This window comes from Astyanax mexicanus, chromosome 18 (assembly GCF_023375975.1).
Source record: "Astyanax mexicanus isolate ESR-SI-001 chromosome 18, AstMex3_surface, whole genome shotgun sequence".
Taxonomy (NCBI): domain Eukaryota; kingdom Metazoa; phylum Chordata; class Actinopteri; order Characiformes; family Acestrorhamphidae; genus Astyanax; species Astyanax mexicanus.
This window is the reverse complement of record NC_064425.1, coordinates 28,320,626-28,336,726: the sequence shown is the minus strand read 5'-3', so window position 1 is coordinate 28,336,726 and position 16,101 is coordinate 28,320,626. Positions and strand designations below refer to the sequence as shown.

At 37.8% G+C, this 16,101-nt stretch overlaps 1 protein-coding gene and 1 long non-coding RNA gene across 5 annotated transcripts in view; one reads left to right on the top strand and one right to left on the bottom strand.

Moving 5' to 3' along the window:
- Positions 1-16,101, top strand: part of robo2 (roundabout, axon guidance receptor, homolog 2 (Drosophila)) — a 655,443-nt gene that overhangs the window by 120,111 nt on the left and 519,231 nt on the right. The window lies entirely within an intron of this gene.
- On the bottom strand, positions 4,003-7,026 carry LOC125782600 (uncharacterized). 3 transcript variants are annotated; one of them, XR_007425322.1, is made up of 5 exons: positions 6,686-7,026; positions 6,479-6,528; positions 6,231-6,391; positions 5,938-6,024; positions 4,003-5,741 (listed from the first exon to the last, which is right to left on the bottom strand). It is a non-coding gene; the product is annotated as an uncharacterized LOC125782600 (long non-coding RNA). The 3 variants fall into 3 exon arrangements; XR_007425323.1 differs by having other exon boundaries at positions 5,944-6,024; XR_007425324.1 differs by lacking the exon at positions 5,938-6,024 and having other exon boundaries at positions 6,686-7,019.

Sequence of the window (16,101 nt, the reverse complement as noted above, 5' to 3'; positions counted from 1 at the left end):
TAATAAAAGCCTTTCTCCTTTTGACTCAAAGAGACACAAAGAACTAGGAATTCTCCTTAATTCTTCACTATAGATCTGTATGTGTATTAATTAATCCTACTACAGTGATGAGCCTGTTTATTTTGTGCAGAATGAACCGCTTAACTTTTATCTTCATTAGTTTTCTGTGTCGTGCCATTAACACACTAACTCTGAACCTCCACTATAAAAGGGCAGATTCAGAATCTTAACCAGCATCGGCTCTCCGTGCCGTCAGCCTGACCCATTTCCCCACGGACAGACGTTCTCTCGCTGTATCTGCTTTGGTGGAGGGAGGTGTGGGCAGGTCTTGCATCATTGGCTTTAATGGAAGGAGAGGGTCCGGGGGTGAGCAGATTTCCCTCTGCTCTCCGGGTCACTCATAATTAGCTGGCCTGTTGCCCCTGGGCGGTATAAAATAGAGCTGGGTTACCTCAATCTTTTTCCACGCGGGTTAATCTTCTCCCAGCGCTGCTTTTTAAAACGTGCTCGCTGACCCTGTTTAAAACACCTCCATAAAACACAAAGCAATATTCCAGCGCACCAGAGCATCACGCCCACTGTTGATATTTTCTCCTAATCTGATTGAAGGGCTTTCAGGAACTCACCTGATGATGACGACAACGTCTGTTTTTCTTAGACGTGTTCAGAGCCCGTTCCTCCTTCAGGCTGTAGCTCCATACAAATCCATTTTCTTTTATTTCCCCCAAAAAGAGATATTGAGTCATCTAGAATTTGAAAAAAGATCAGTAGAAAGATGATAAACATTGTATTTCTCTATAAAGTGCTGCAAATTTTCGAACTATAAGACTTATTATTATAGTAAGGAACATTATCAATTATCAACATTTATTTTCTGGTCTATTATAAGGATTATAAGGTGCATTTTAAGTGACAATAGTAAGGAACAAGGGTCTTGCCGTGCTTCCCTTCTAATCCAGCAGGTCTCTAAGTAAAGTAAGTAAACAAAACTGTCATTCTTTAAAAAGAAACATTTTCTTTTAAAGTCAAACAAGCACTGTATGTTAATCTACACAGATTTCTCTCCTGAAAACTGTTTTTTTTTGGGTGATTATAGCGCTTCCATTTATTTACAGGAAGCGTAGATTTCTGAAATTTTAAACAGAGTGGTTAGCAGCAGTGCTAGCAGCGGTTAGCAGTGATTAGTGCTAGTAAATGCTGCCTGACAGAGCTACACTGAGGAACCCTGAGTGTTTCAGTAAGCCAGGGTGATATTAGCTAGCGGTTTGTCCCACGTAGCTTATTTTAACATGGTAAACATGCCAACTACAGTCTGATATACTCACCTCTGAACAGCAAAAGAGCCTGCACTGCACTTAGCGGCTAATGCTAATACTGCTTCAGCCTTGGTGCTGGAGAAAGTTCACTGAAAATCCTTTATAAAGCTGTACTTTAGCGGAGTGGCTTACTGCTTCTTACAACCTGACTAGTAAAATACATACATAAAATGCACTGGATTATAAGGTGTTACGACCCCTGGTCGTATTGGTATTTCTTTGTGTGCCCTCTGTGCTGTTTGTGTTTGGTTTTTGGTTGTAGGACCATGATTGGCCACTGGGGGTGCACTCTATAAATGGGCAAGAGGAAACCTGACCTGAGAGAAATGTTCAGGGCTCCTCCCCTTTCCTGACCTGGAACAACTTCCTGCTCAGACCAACCTGGCAACTCCATTTTGTTTTCTGTTTGTTGCTTTAGTTTTTGCTGTAATATACATTAGTCTTTGGGTAAAGTAGGGGGTGAGTGCCATTTTGCTTTGCTACCTTTCTCTGGTGTTTTGGTGACAGGGAGTCAGGGTAGTTTATGTATTTTGTTTTCTTCATTTTGCAGGTTCAGTTAGTTTTCTTTGCTTGTTAGTTGGTTTTTATTTGTTATTTTGGCATATGCTCACCCCTGAAGTCACATTCCCTTATTTGTATCAATACATTCATCCTGTTTTAATTTATATTCAGTGTCTGGTGTTTGGTCTGGCAGAGGGTCTGGGGAGAGAGCCCACTCTCATTTTCTGTTACGACCTGACCCTAGACCAGGTCGTAACAAAGGCGTACTGTTGATTTTTGGGAAAATTAAAGGATTTTAGGTGTGAATATATTTTAGTGCGAAAAATAGATTTGTGTTCATGGTCAGAAATTTATAGCATTAATAATAATAAATCAATAATAATACTAATATCATTACATAATGTTTTGATCACCTACATTTGATCACTTATGTGAATATAACTCATTTTGGAGTTAAAAGTGCATCATTTTTTATTTGATTACTTGACCACAACAATGAAATATATTGTGCTATCAGCATACTATTTCTCTGCCTTACCTTTTAACAAGAATATGTATTCGTTTTTTTTCTGTTTATTTGTTCGTTTATGGCAAGAATCATGCATTTACATGCATTTACTATGATTTTATCAGTAAATAAAGGACATATATAGCTCCAAATTGATACTCAAAATGTATATATACATCCAAACTACTACTAAGAAAACATATAGTATTATTTACAGTATTAAAGAATAAATAATAAAAGTGTTAAATGAAGCAGAATTTGTTCTTCAAAGTAAAAAAAAAACTAAATGAAAAACACTGAATTAAAAGGTGTGCAGTCGCTACAGTATGCTGTTCCAGGTGGTTGCAAAGGTGAGTCAGGTGGCTGCTGAGGTGGCTTTGCTACATCATTTGCTGTAGTACCATACATGGTTGTTTTAGTGTTAATAGACTAATTAAAGCACATATATGGGAATAGCTTCCTTCTGGAGAACTTCGCTTAATTTACCTTCATCTATACCACTCCACACATGCAGGGCATTACTGGGTGTACTGTAAGAGAGGTACAGTGTCTATCTGCTGGGTGAATTTGTTACCTGAAGACACTCATTATATTATGTTTATTATTATGTTTTATGCATTTGCAATAGTGTTGCACACATTTCTCATTTCTAACGGTTGGCTATTTTTGACTGGGGTAAAAGTTAATAATTGTAAAAGTAACAAACAAAAGAAGGAAAGCCATCGCCCTCAATTTAATTAAATGATCAAAACTTGATTTATTTTGTGTGAAATGGTAATCCTGTTAAGTTAACTACTAATCTTTCAGAGAGAAAACTGGGAATTGGTAACAATTTACCAAAAATACAATATGGTGCATTGGTGCATCAACGTATCAAGGTCTTTGGTGATACATTGTGTTTGTTTATTGGCTCCATCAGTTTTCTATTCTGTGGGAATTCAGTTCATCATTATTATAACCCTATTTGTTCAGCTAATAATAATTGATAGTGTCAAAGCCTCCGAGGGAAATGGCTAATGAGGACCTTTAAGGAGAGCATTGTGAGTGTGACATCTCTCATGGATCACAACACTAACGTTGATACATTAAGTGCTAAAGAGACGTCTTGTTTTGCATTTGCAATCGTTTATGTGTGTGTGTGTGTGGGGGGGGGGGAGGGGGGGGGGGGGTTATGCGTCAGTCGATGGTGATAGGAAACAGACTGATGGAGAGAATGCTCACGGACACACACTACACCACTCAAACCTGCACTCACAGAAATATTTAACCCTAACTTTTAAGATTTATGTAATTTTATTACATGACAAATTCCCATGTACTTTTTTTAGATAATTTTAACACAAACCTATCAAATAAATGTTACATGATGCATATTTATTCGTGTAATAAAGCCTATTTATTTTAAATTCATAATAACCAGGTTTATGTACTGAGTATAAATAAAGTATAAGTACTCTAAATTATTAATACAAATGAGTGTATTTAATTCAAATACATAAAGTATATTGTTCGAAGTACAATAAGCATAATCAGGTTACCTACACAAAATAAATAGCATATATTTATTTGAATTACATGTCATCTATGTTTATGAAATAAACCAAATTAATTAAAATGCATCACATTTATGCAATTCATTTCAATTCAGTACAATCTTAATAAGAACAATCAGACCCCTTGTTGTTTAATCAAAGCTTTATTAATATTAAAGCGTAGCATAAAAAAGAGACACAAAATTACCATTTCTTAAAATCACATTTCAATCATACTTATGTAGTTAAATGAAAGTTTGGCGTTTGTACATTCACAAGACCCTAGTTTGGCAAAATTTTCCTTCAATAATACAAGAAAAAAAAGGCTACTTGAGTGACAACAGACTTTGGTAGGAACTAAAGTACTTTTTTAGAACAAATATCATTTAAACACTTAGAGAACTCCAGTGTGAAATTGACTTTGGCTATAGTAAAACATGATAAAGAATACTAACCTTTGATGAATATCCCACCACAATTCTCCCACAACCAGAGGATAAAGCAATTTTGTTTATTTGTCCAAACATACTTAACCCCTTTTTACATCGTTATCCAGCTCAAAGTAGCTCCACAACTCATTGGTAGAATCCGGAGAACCCTGACATCTAAAGCAAGGCATTAAGAACTTTAAAAATGTATTTAAAAAAAATAAATCTGTTTCCAATCCGTAGTGTAAGATAAATCTCCAGGCGCAGCCATCTTAAAGTTAAGTCATTGCAAGTTGAATTCTGAGCACAATTGAATTAGTATAGAGGAGCCGTTTTTTTAATTAATTCAGTGGAAATGCATGCATTCCAGCTATTGCTGAAAATATCTGGTTACTGGTGATATGAGATGGAAGAACACACACACACACAAAAAAATTATTGTTCATGCTCAGCACTCGACCTGCCATGACTTTATTTTAAGATGGCGGTGCCTGGACTCTGTGGGATGCCTTGTTTTAGATTTCAGGGCTCTGCGGATTCTAGCATTGAGTTGTGCAGCTACTTTGAGCTGGACAATGGTGTAAAAAGTGATTTATCTGCAAGGGGAAAAATATGCGCTGTATCACCCATTCTAAAGCCTGTTTGGAAATGGAACCAAATTGCTGGATCTCGGATCGCTGTGGGAGAACAGAGGTGGGATATTCACCAAAGGTTAGTATGCTATCATGTTTTACTACAGCCAAAGTCAATTTCACACCTAAACTCTCTTTTAACTTTAAAAATCTGGGTTGAGCTGAGCCACTACAACAATGCCAGCTAACATTTTAGAAAATACACATCCCCAATGAGAAGGTTTGGAGAGGGTTGGATAGGAGAGGAGTAAACCTTACCCCTACAGGAGCTTAGGAGAGAGGAGGTGAGTAGAGAAAGCAGAGGGTAGAAGAGAGGGAGAGGTTTGCCTCCTTTCCTACAATTTTTCCTGCATCAATGAACAGTTTATTTCATATCTACATAACTGATCTTTCAACAAAAATGTAATGCTTCGACAACCAATGTACAAATTTATCAAACAGCTATTTTCTTGGCGTAACCTTCAAGAACCAAGGGATCATTTCAACAAAATCCGGTCTTACTGTGTGTGGGGGAGGTGGTAGTTGCCAACCGAATCACTGGAGCAATTTGAGTTTCAGTGCATGTACTTTTGGTGTAAGCTTAGTTGAGTCCAGGTCCTTCAGGGTTTTCTGGTACACCTCAAATGTACGCTTCAGGCTTTTTGGATTGCTCAAGTTGAGTGCATAAATCTGCCCATAAAGCAGAGAGAACGGAGAGCGTCCACGCCTTCCAGCACAACATCAACATCTGCAAAGCGTCCATCACCTGGACCATGTCCCTCTGTTCAGACAGTGTAGATTCCCATAGTCTTCTCTGCAATGTCAGCCTCTCTGGATTCAATGTCCTGGAATATAAAGAGAACAGAATGATGTTCTGTGTGACCCTAACCATGGCCACCAAAATCTAAGCAGCTCCAAGATGCATTTTGTGTTCTTGTTAACATGAGATATTACACAGACTACTGTCAAATTGTGCACTTTTCTATCAAGGTGACAACAACAATTAAAACTGACAATTATCCTTTGTAGTAATAGACTAACCCTCACATGTTTATGGGTTGATCCCCCACTGAGGTTGATCTCCTCACTTTAATACAGGGAATTTCTGGTGCGACTGCAGAGACTGCTCTTTTCCCAATGAAGAAAAAAATACAATTAACAAAACACCAACTAAAATATGTAGATATATAAAAATACAGAACCAGGAACCCCCATGTATTGTGTTGAAAGATCAGTTATGTAGATATGAAATAAACTGTTCATTGATGCAGGGAAAATTGAAGGAAAGGAGGCAAACCTCTCCCTCTCTTCTACCCTCTGCCTTCTCTACTCACCTCCTCTCTCCTAAGCTCCTGGATAAGGGTAAGGTTTACTCCTCTCCTATCCAACCCTCTCCAAACCTTCACTCCTGGTTGAGTTGAAGGGAGGATGATAGGGAAGAGAAAGGACCAACCATTCTTTATCCTAATCTTCTCTCTCCCCATTTACCGCTCACCTGTTGGAAACAACCCCCTTCTTGTTAATATTCAACACCAAAAGCAAAAACAATTCATGTTTCCAACTACACTGCTTTATGACTTACCTTTTGACATCTGGCTTCAGCTTTATGGACTGCCTCAGATCCTCAGCTGCCTTTTGACAGAGAAAAACAAAAATGATCCCATTGTTTCTCTTCATGGGCAGCAATCCTAAACATTAATGGTCTGCTTAAGGAGGAAAACAACATTATCTTTGTAAACTACATAGTTCATCAAAAAAAAAAGGAATAAGAACAAAGAATCAAACATACCATGTATTCTTTAACCAATGTATCCAGGTCTTTACTGAGGTAGATACTCAGACAGCTCAGAACACAATCACACTTCACATTGATGTCTTCATTCTACAAAAAGAAAACATAATTTATGCTTGTCAGTGACAAAGACAAACTAACACACAGAAGCTGAGGCTAACAATGTCAGTTACATTTACCTACTTCACCACACCAGCACCTTGCTTTACCCCACTCAGGTAAAGCTCACTCAGTAAACAGTAATTGTGAAGGGACCAGAAAATATGAAAATATTAGCTTTTCCTTATAGCTCAGTAACACACAACATATCAGATTAGAGAGAGGGAGGGAGGGAGAGAGAGCTAAAAATACCTGAAAAACCAACACATCCAACCTTGTCCAAAATCAAACTTTGTAAGCCTAATGAGTTTTGTTGTACTGGGAAATCAATAATTTACTGTTTTAACATGCTTACTCTAAACATTTCAAATTGTAAACATTTTATCCAATGGACTGTAAATAATAATTTACTAACTTCAATATGAACTACATTTTGAGTGTGTATATTTTTAACTTATACTTACTACATCTATGTTGCAACATGGAGGTGAGAAAACAGGATAGGAGAAGTAGAAAAATACTAGGTACCTGGAGAAAGTTCTGTAACACAAGCCAGTAAATAAATAAATAAAATATAACATTTAAATATAGTACTCTAAAAGGCAGTAACTCACCTAACAATAGCTAGCTAACAAAGTCCTGAAAAGCTCACTTTACCATATTATTACCATATTACCATAAAATCTTTACATCTTTGATCTACACTAATTTTTCATACAAATGCGTTTGCAAAAAATAAAACAATCACACAGAGTTTTCAGGTTAATCTCTAAGCAAACAGACAGAGCTTAACTTAATATAAAATGAATAGGCTACATGTTGTGGACAAAGGGAATGCTATCTGGCCTGCTTAATGTTAATAGTATTCATTTTAACCGGCATCAAAACAAACTGGAAAGGGTTAGTTTAATCCATTATTGAGCTGTATTACCAAATTAGCCAAGATGCCATGTAATAGCTAGTTTGTTAGCTGTAATGCTAATGGCATTGTCTGGTACAGCAACGTGGCCAAGATAAAACTGCTTAAAATAATCACACATTAACTTACATAAATGAATTAATATTTGTGTAATATGAAATAAACTACACATTTAGGACACATTTGGGAGTAATACAACAGGTCTTGGATTGCTTACCTTCTCACAATGGACGTAAGTTGCAGCTACATTCAACCGCCAGTCCAGCCCTTAATAGTTTCCTTCTTCTTCTTCGAGTTTTACAGCAGTTGGCAACAAACTTAAAGGGGCATTACCGCCACCTACTGGCATGACATCGTTTCCATTTTCCCCATTTCACTTCTCATAACTTTTATGAAAACCAATCACATACATTTTACATAACAGGTTCTTGTTTGTTTTAGGGCTCTGATTATTTAAACCATGTTAGTATGTATTAACTAATTACATTCAATAGATTTTGAAATTGGTTAAATTATCTAGATAATAATAAATTTAAATGCATACATATAGAAAATATGAGCTTTTAAATAAAGTAAAATAGATTTAAATGCATAAAAATTAACTCTGCCATGAATCATTTCTGTGAGTGTGTCAGATCCAGGGCTGACTGCACAGTGGACTGCTAATTCTAGGCAGCAATATATTTAAGAGAGTGCCCTTTATGTAATTGTCCAGTGATACCCCGCCAAGCAGGATTAATTGCTTTCTGCCAATTGCTCACTACACAGCCTCTTGAACCGTGTTGTGCAGCCTAGGCAAAACATAAAGCGAGGTACTATGCCAACCCTACGCTTGACCAATCACAAAACTGCAGAGTTGTTAAATAAATATCAGCAAGAAAGTAATTACACTCTTGTTTATTGGTTAAATATGAGATAAAAGTTAATAAATTAGAACCTAAGGGTCAGCTTCTGGCATTCACGATATACTGTAATATACGCACTTATCATACGTTACATATAGGGCTGCAACAACTAATTAACCGATTAAACCTATTTAAAATCAATTAGAAAAATAGTTGGGACTCAACAAATGCATTAACTGACCAATTTTTGCATAGTGCAGCATGGTGGAGCCATGTTTACCGCAAGTTCAGAGTGAGTTAGTTACTTAATGTCAGGGAGGGTACGGGAAGGACGAGGAGGCGGACGCAAACGCAAACTATACAAAAATGTATTAACGAAAATAAGCACAAAATAAACATGGAATAAAGAAACCAGGACTGAAGAAACAAGCAAAAACACGGAGCACTGACAGATGTGAAACGTACAAGGATCGACACGGGAGAAAGGGAACATGGACTATAAATAGAGGAGCACACACGGGAAACAGAAAACACCTGGGACTAAGGGGCGAAGTTACAAACTGAACACAGGTGAGGGCAAAGAAACACTAAGGAACACGGGTCACGTGGGAGACACACTCACAGGCACAAGCAGACGACAGGTAGGAAGGTAAATAAACACAGAAAAATGACAACAGACAGGAAATAGGGCAAGGACGTGACACTTAATTCGTTTTTATTTCTCACTCAGTGTTCCTACAGCCTACTAGAGTACTTCAACAAGACACGTCTCTCTCATTCTTAGTAAATTTAAATCTCACTTACAATTAGGGAACAAGTTAGCCTTAGAGTTTTCCATTCCGCCTTAAATTCCACCTTAAATGTGGCCACTCGACCAGTAATCTAATTCCAAACCAAGTTTTAGCGTTAGTCAAGCTAATGTTAGTGACAAGTTCTATTTTTACTTATGCTCATGCAAAGTTACTAGAGCCTGCTAGAGTAGTTAAACAAGACATGTCTCATATTAAGTAAATTATAGCAAGTTTTCTGTCCTTCATTAAATTTAGTGTCATAGTTAGCTACATTCACAGTAAAAAAATATATATAAAAATCAATGCAAACATATTTTTTTATAAATAAAAAAAAATGTTAAATATTTTTCAAGGACATTTGTTTTATTATTTTTTTTTTATTTATTTACTTCTAAGTAGTTTTTGCCATAATATGGATTAGAACAGTTTACCCCTTCACAACTTTACAACTGATGCTCTCAAACACATTACAAGGCAAGAAATTCAAGTAATTAACTCTTGATAAGTTCAGCACAGCTGTTTACTGAAGCCCTTCCAGGTGAAAACCTCATATCACAAAGGTACCTACACCTTCTTGCTTACTAAATAACTCCATATGTCCTTCTTCATAGTTTGGATGATGTTAGCATTAATCTACAATGTAGAAAACATTTTAAATAATGGAGAATTTTAATGCATGTCCAGGACAATGGAATAAATAAGAATATGTACATAAAACTGACTCTAGAAAAAGAGCAAGACAGGACAGAAAATGTGGTGCTTTAGAGCCATAATAAGGCCATTATGTTCATGATCTAGGTGTTTCCGTTTCAGAACCTCGGACAGCGCACAGTGCTTTCTCCCACAGGAGCGTAAGCCTTCTTCTGCAGGCCTTCTGCTCCTTTTTTGAAGTGCAGCTTCCTCTCTTTTTTTTCCCCTTTTTCCCTCATCCTCCCTCTCATTTATCTTCTGGCTCTTCTCACATTCAGCCTGCGATGTCTTTTATGGCTATTATTGGAAGTGCTTGCCTTCAGAAGCTGACACAATGGCATGAGTAGTCCCCTGGGCACGTTTTCATATCAAGGTTAACTTCAAGTGATTAGGATAAGCAGCTGAAGTTGTTGCCATGGGGATGAAAGGAAGCTGAGCCGCCGCGCTTGATAAGTAGGGCGAGTGCGGGGCGTGATGTGTTCTTAGGGCTAGCGTGGAAAGGAGGGTGGATCGGAGTCGCCTTAAACTGTGTACGATTGTCAAACCCAAATTGTTCAGCCCCTGTTTCTACGTTTTAATTCGATCCGTTTCCGCGGATGTTGTTATCCGGCCGAGATGAAAGAGGAATTATTTGGGCACTATCTATGAAATTATTCATGAGCGAATATTGGAACGGCTAGGCGTGTTAGGCTAGTAGCTTAACAGTGGTAAGTGGAATACCTCAAACAATTCCCGTACAGTCATTTTGGCAGAAAGCGTGTTTAAGGCTTAAGTGTAATGGGTGACGCATTACTAAAAAAAAAAAAAAAAAAAAAAAAAAAAAAACATTAACACTGAGGTAATCCTCCAGCTGCGTGGCCCGTGTGGTAATAAACAGTAAGATTAGGAGTCAATGGGCATATACTGTGAATTGTATTTGTAATATTTGAGACAAAGCTCCGGATTTGATACTGATTATAGAGTGTGAGGTGTAATAAAATAGAAAATAATTTATATAACAAGCTTACAGTTGATATTCTGGAAAAAGAAGTCAGCAATCTGGTGTTAGATGGCCTTAATCAAGGGCACTAAAGCCATGGAAACTGACTGGTGCTGGAGATCCAAGCAGACGTCTTCTCTGACCTTTAGTGGACATGGTTATCCAACTGTTCTAATGAACTGGAAACTGTGATGTTTCAATCTGGTTCTACTCAGGCCATACTGATGCAGTATATTTGAACTGTTGGGACTTAACAATGGGCCAAACTTTCCCAAGTGATGTTGTACCACTAAAGAAAGTCCAATGCAAGACAAAGGCCTCTTTTTTGTCAGTGCATGGCCACATGTTGATTAAGGCTGTGCCAAACTGTTCCACCTTGGTACAGACTCATTCTAGCACGCTAACTTGGGAAACAGACCAAACTAACTAAATGTAAATAGGAGAACTTTTGATTTTGCACTACAGCTCCAACCCTGGCCAACCAACATTGCAAATGCTGCATTAGCACACTGGCTATCGGTGTATGAATCAGTTTGTCTTATTTAGCTATTTATAGGTATATGTTTAAGTAAAATGAACATTGTTGTTTTATTCTATAAACTACAGACAACATTTCTCTTAAATTCCAAATACAAATATGGTCATTTAGAGCATTTTTTTTGCAGAAAATGAGAAATGACTGAAATACCAAAACAAACTGCAGAGTTCAGAAATCAATATTTGGTGGAATAATCCTGGTTTTTAATCACAGTTTTTATGCATCTTGGCATCATGTTCTCCTCCACCAGTCTTACACACTGCTTGTGGATAACTTTATGCTTTACACTCCTGGTGCAAAAATTCGAGCAGTTCAGCTTGGTTTGATGGCTTGTGATCATCCATCTTCCTCTTGATTAAAGTGTTAACATTCACTGGGTAGCCAATAGGTAGGAATTTTATAAGGAGAGAAAAAGGAAAAAAATCAAGTATAAAGTGGTCTATTTTTTATTGATCCATTAATCATGGAATCAGATTAATTCAGTTATTTATTAAAGTGAAAAAAATCTGAGGTTTTTTTTTGTGCCACAATGTTTAATATCTTGCCTGTGTTCCATACTCTTAGAGCAGAGCATATTTTTAGTCCATGGCAAACTTTGTTACTTTAAGAAGCAGCTCTGTGATGCCTGATGAGCAAACTCTCGTCTGCTTTTCTTGTATAGCTGACAGGCATACAATCCCATTGCGCTTAAAAACACAGCATCCAACCCAGTGGCGTCTTTGTACCTCACACCATGGAATGCTCCAGTGTAAAACCTATATATAAGAGTTATATATAGATGCTATACATTGATGCTTTACTGTGTATCTCTTAATGTACGTATTTCTCCGCGAACATGTTCTTGTAGGCCGAACTCTCATAAATGCAAATCGGCCGAACCTTTACCAGCTAAGTATAGAGCCACAGAGACAATCTGAAGACTAAACACAAAGGCAGCTAATGTCAGGAATTAATTTAAGCCCCAAAATGTCTGTTAGTATACAGAGGCAGAAAATTACCTGTCAAAAGTCGTTCTCGTGCCAAGCAGGCTTCTGCTCAAATTAGGGCCCTCTGTCATCCATCAAGGTTGCGCAGCATGTATTTTTCAGCAGCACACATTGATCGCAGAAGGAGTTGACTGCTGTTGACGTTTTTTTTTTTCTTTTTTTTTTTCAGCGGTAGTTTGTTAGCGAGCTTTCATTCAAAAGTTCTTAGCTTGCTGACGTTGAAGTGAATAACTAGAGGTGGACGGAATAAAAGGAGTACTGCGTGAATGTCAACGGTGTATCTGTGTATACAAGGTGTGTAACAGCGTTGACACATTTAGATTTATATGATTTATGTGTTGTATGTGTTGTATGTACTGCATTTTCACACCTGTAGTTGGTTTCTATGGTCCTCATCAGTTAACGAGTTTGTTTATTTAGAGCAGAGACTGTAAAAAAAAGATGGACGCCGTGTCGCCGTTCCCAGTCATTCAATGAAAATGAAGCCAAAATCTTCCGCCATGTTGGTGATACTGAAACCCGAGTCTGCGCAGTAGAGAACAGAGGAGGGAGAAAGACTGTGGAGAGACAGCCTGCTCATTTAAATAACCCCGCCCCTGAGGGCTGCCTCGCGGTCACGGACTGCAGAGCGGGGCGGAGCGGAGCTGACGGTCTGTTATTGGTCCCACCCATAACCAGCCCTTTTACAATAACCACACCTTTTTTTAATAGAGCTGAATAACGTTTTTAAAAACCGAATTCTGTGGGGATATAAAAATTAACAATATAAGCAGAGGTTACACTAGCTGCTGCATTTCAATAATGGAGGTAGAATTACAATATTAGAAAAAAAAACGTGATTGAAAGTTGTCTGTTTTGCCTTTGAAACCTATGGGGATGGGTGGAGTTACACAGCTTTCTGAAACCGAACAGCAGGGGGCGCCCGACCTGTGGTGGCTTCACTTTTGAGAGACGATGCTCTGTCCAGCTATACACAGAGTCTATGATTTGGAGCGTTTTCTCCCTCTGGTTTGGTTTCACACAGGCGTTAAAACCTAAATGCACCAAAATACACACCAATAAACCACGAGAGCACATTTTCTCCTCTGATTGGTCAGAGCTGGCTGTGTGGAGCAGGAAAGTTGATACAGCAAGAAGATTCATACACAGCTTATCTCACACACAGTAAGACAAGTGTGTGGGATAAGTTAGCCTTTCAATATTTGATAATGAATTGATGTTGACACACGTGCAATGCAAATACAAACCCTTTACCACTGCATTAAATCTGTACCTATGTGTAATTAATTGTTAATTACACTGTTATTACATGCATTAACATTTTTAACGCTTTTATTAGAGACATTTATCATAAGTTTTATTAAGTTTTATAAGAATCTGACACTTTATGTGTGTTACGACCTGGTCTAGGTCAGCCCGTAACATAGAAAAAAGAGACCCCCATGCCCTCCTGGTTCCCCAACCACACATACTCCTGTTCGTCACAAGGTTTAGTTTATTTAACAAATTGTAAAGAATACAAGGCTTAAATCAAAGGGGAGATAACAGGTAGGGACGGAAGAGAAAATAATAAACAAAACAAAACTAACTTAAAGATTAAGAAAACTAACTTGACTAACAAAGAAAAGAAAATGAAATACAAATCTCTAACCAAACTCCCTAATTAAACAAACCAAGAGAAAACATAGAAAAGTAAACTCTTTCTCCCACTGAGAGAACTTGTAAGAATAAGCTTATTTTCTCCCCACTGAGAGACCAGAAACAACAGTGTTCACACCAAAGAACAAGATTTTACCATCAGCTTAGTTCTAACACTTTAACAGGCTACAAACTTTGGATAGACCATGCGGCAGGGAACCAGGAACACACAGGAGCCATGTTGGAAGCCAAGCACCACCCTCGCATTTCCTGTTCCTGTTCCCTTTTATGGTTGGTTCCCCCTGGTGGTGACCAACCAGTTTGGTTAAACGGCATCACGCAGTAACCTGCAGTAGGAAGGCACACTCAAACAAAAAGAAAAAAAAACAATAATCAGCAATTATGACCTATAGGGTCGTAACAATGTGTTATCCGTAGTATTTGTGTTTTTATTATGGCATAGTTACTCACATCTTTAGTTGGTTTCAATGTGAATATGAGATCTCTGCTGCACCACTCTCTAAGAAAATATACCCCTAAAAAAATCTCAACCCTGGAAAATTGATTAATCTAAACCCAGATATTTGAGCATGAATACATGAATAGCCTCGCTCCTCTGATCCCACTCCTCTCTCAGAAGCCTAGTTTTTGATCATTGATTGTGACTTCCATGAAGGAGGAAAAATAAGAGACCTCAAGAAAAGAAATTTTGTTTTTGATATTGTTTCAAAAAACTAGGTTTCTTTTTTCTGATAAATGCAATAAAAGAGTTGTTTCAATTCCATAATTTCTGTAAAAGTATTCAGAGTATTTTTATTCATAAATTATTGATATGATACCAACAGATTACACTCTGTATTGACAGTCACAGCACGACATACACTGTATGCTCAAATGTGTGTTGAAACTCCTTCTGTAATGAATGCATGCAGCTGATTTTTAAGTTAAGTTGCAACCATTGCTGACATAAATGTGCAAACGCACCCACACTGCTTGTCCCTGTAAAGAAATATATCCAATAGAATTGGACTGTATTGGAAATATTATTGCCACAATGTGGTTTTAAAACTATGTTTTTTCTAGACTTCTATAGTCTGAAAACTTGGAGATCAGAAAACATTGAATGCTCTAAATTGGTCTGGTGTGTATGTGTATGTGGAGATCGCCAGTTCGAATCCTGTTCATGCAGCTTGCCATCAGCTGCCAGAGCCCTGAGAAAGCACAATTGGCTTTGCTCTTTCTGTGGGGGTAGATGGTGCTCTCTGTCCACATCACTCCAAAGGGTGATGTCGATCAGCACGAGGCATCTGTGAGCTGATGTATCGGAACTGAGTCGCTGGCATTTCTCTGAGTGTGCTGTGATGCTACTGATTCTACTAGTTTGAAAAGAGGTGGTGGTTGACTTCACATGTGTTGGAGGAGGCATGTGCTAGTCTTTACCCTCCTAGTGTTGGGGCATCACTAGTGATAGAGGGAGTCCTAATGAGTGGGTTGGATAATTGGCCTTGTAAATTGGGGGAAAATGGGATAAAAATATATATATATATATTTTCTGGCAGTCCTCCAGGTTGACAGTCGTTTCCGGTTGAGAGTATGCTGTCTGCTATTGGTTGCCACTTCTTACTGGTGTGTGGATGAGTGCTGAGTATGAACACGTGATGGTAAAGCGTCCTTGGGTTTCTAGAAAGGCGCTATATAAGTGTAACTTCATTTGATTCATTCATTCAGCTATTAAAAATGTAAAATATTTTCAGAGAGATTATTTCTTCATAAGTATAATTAAAATTCACAATCACAGAGGGGAAGAATGCCCCAAATGAGTATTAAACAAAACAAGGACAGCTTTGTCCATGCAAATACCATAATCCGATTAAGACGTGGTGTCCTAACCTACATCTCAATCTCTCAATCTGTCATCATCAATCTGG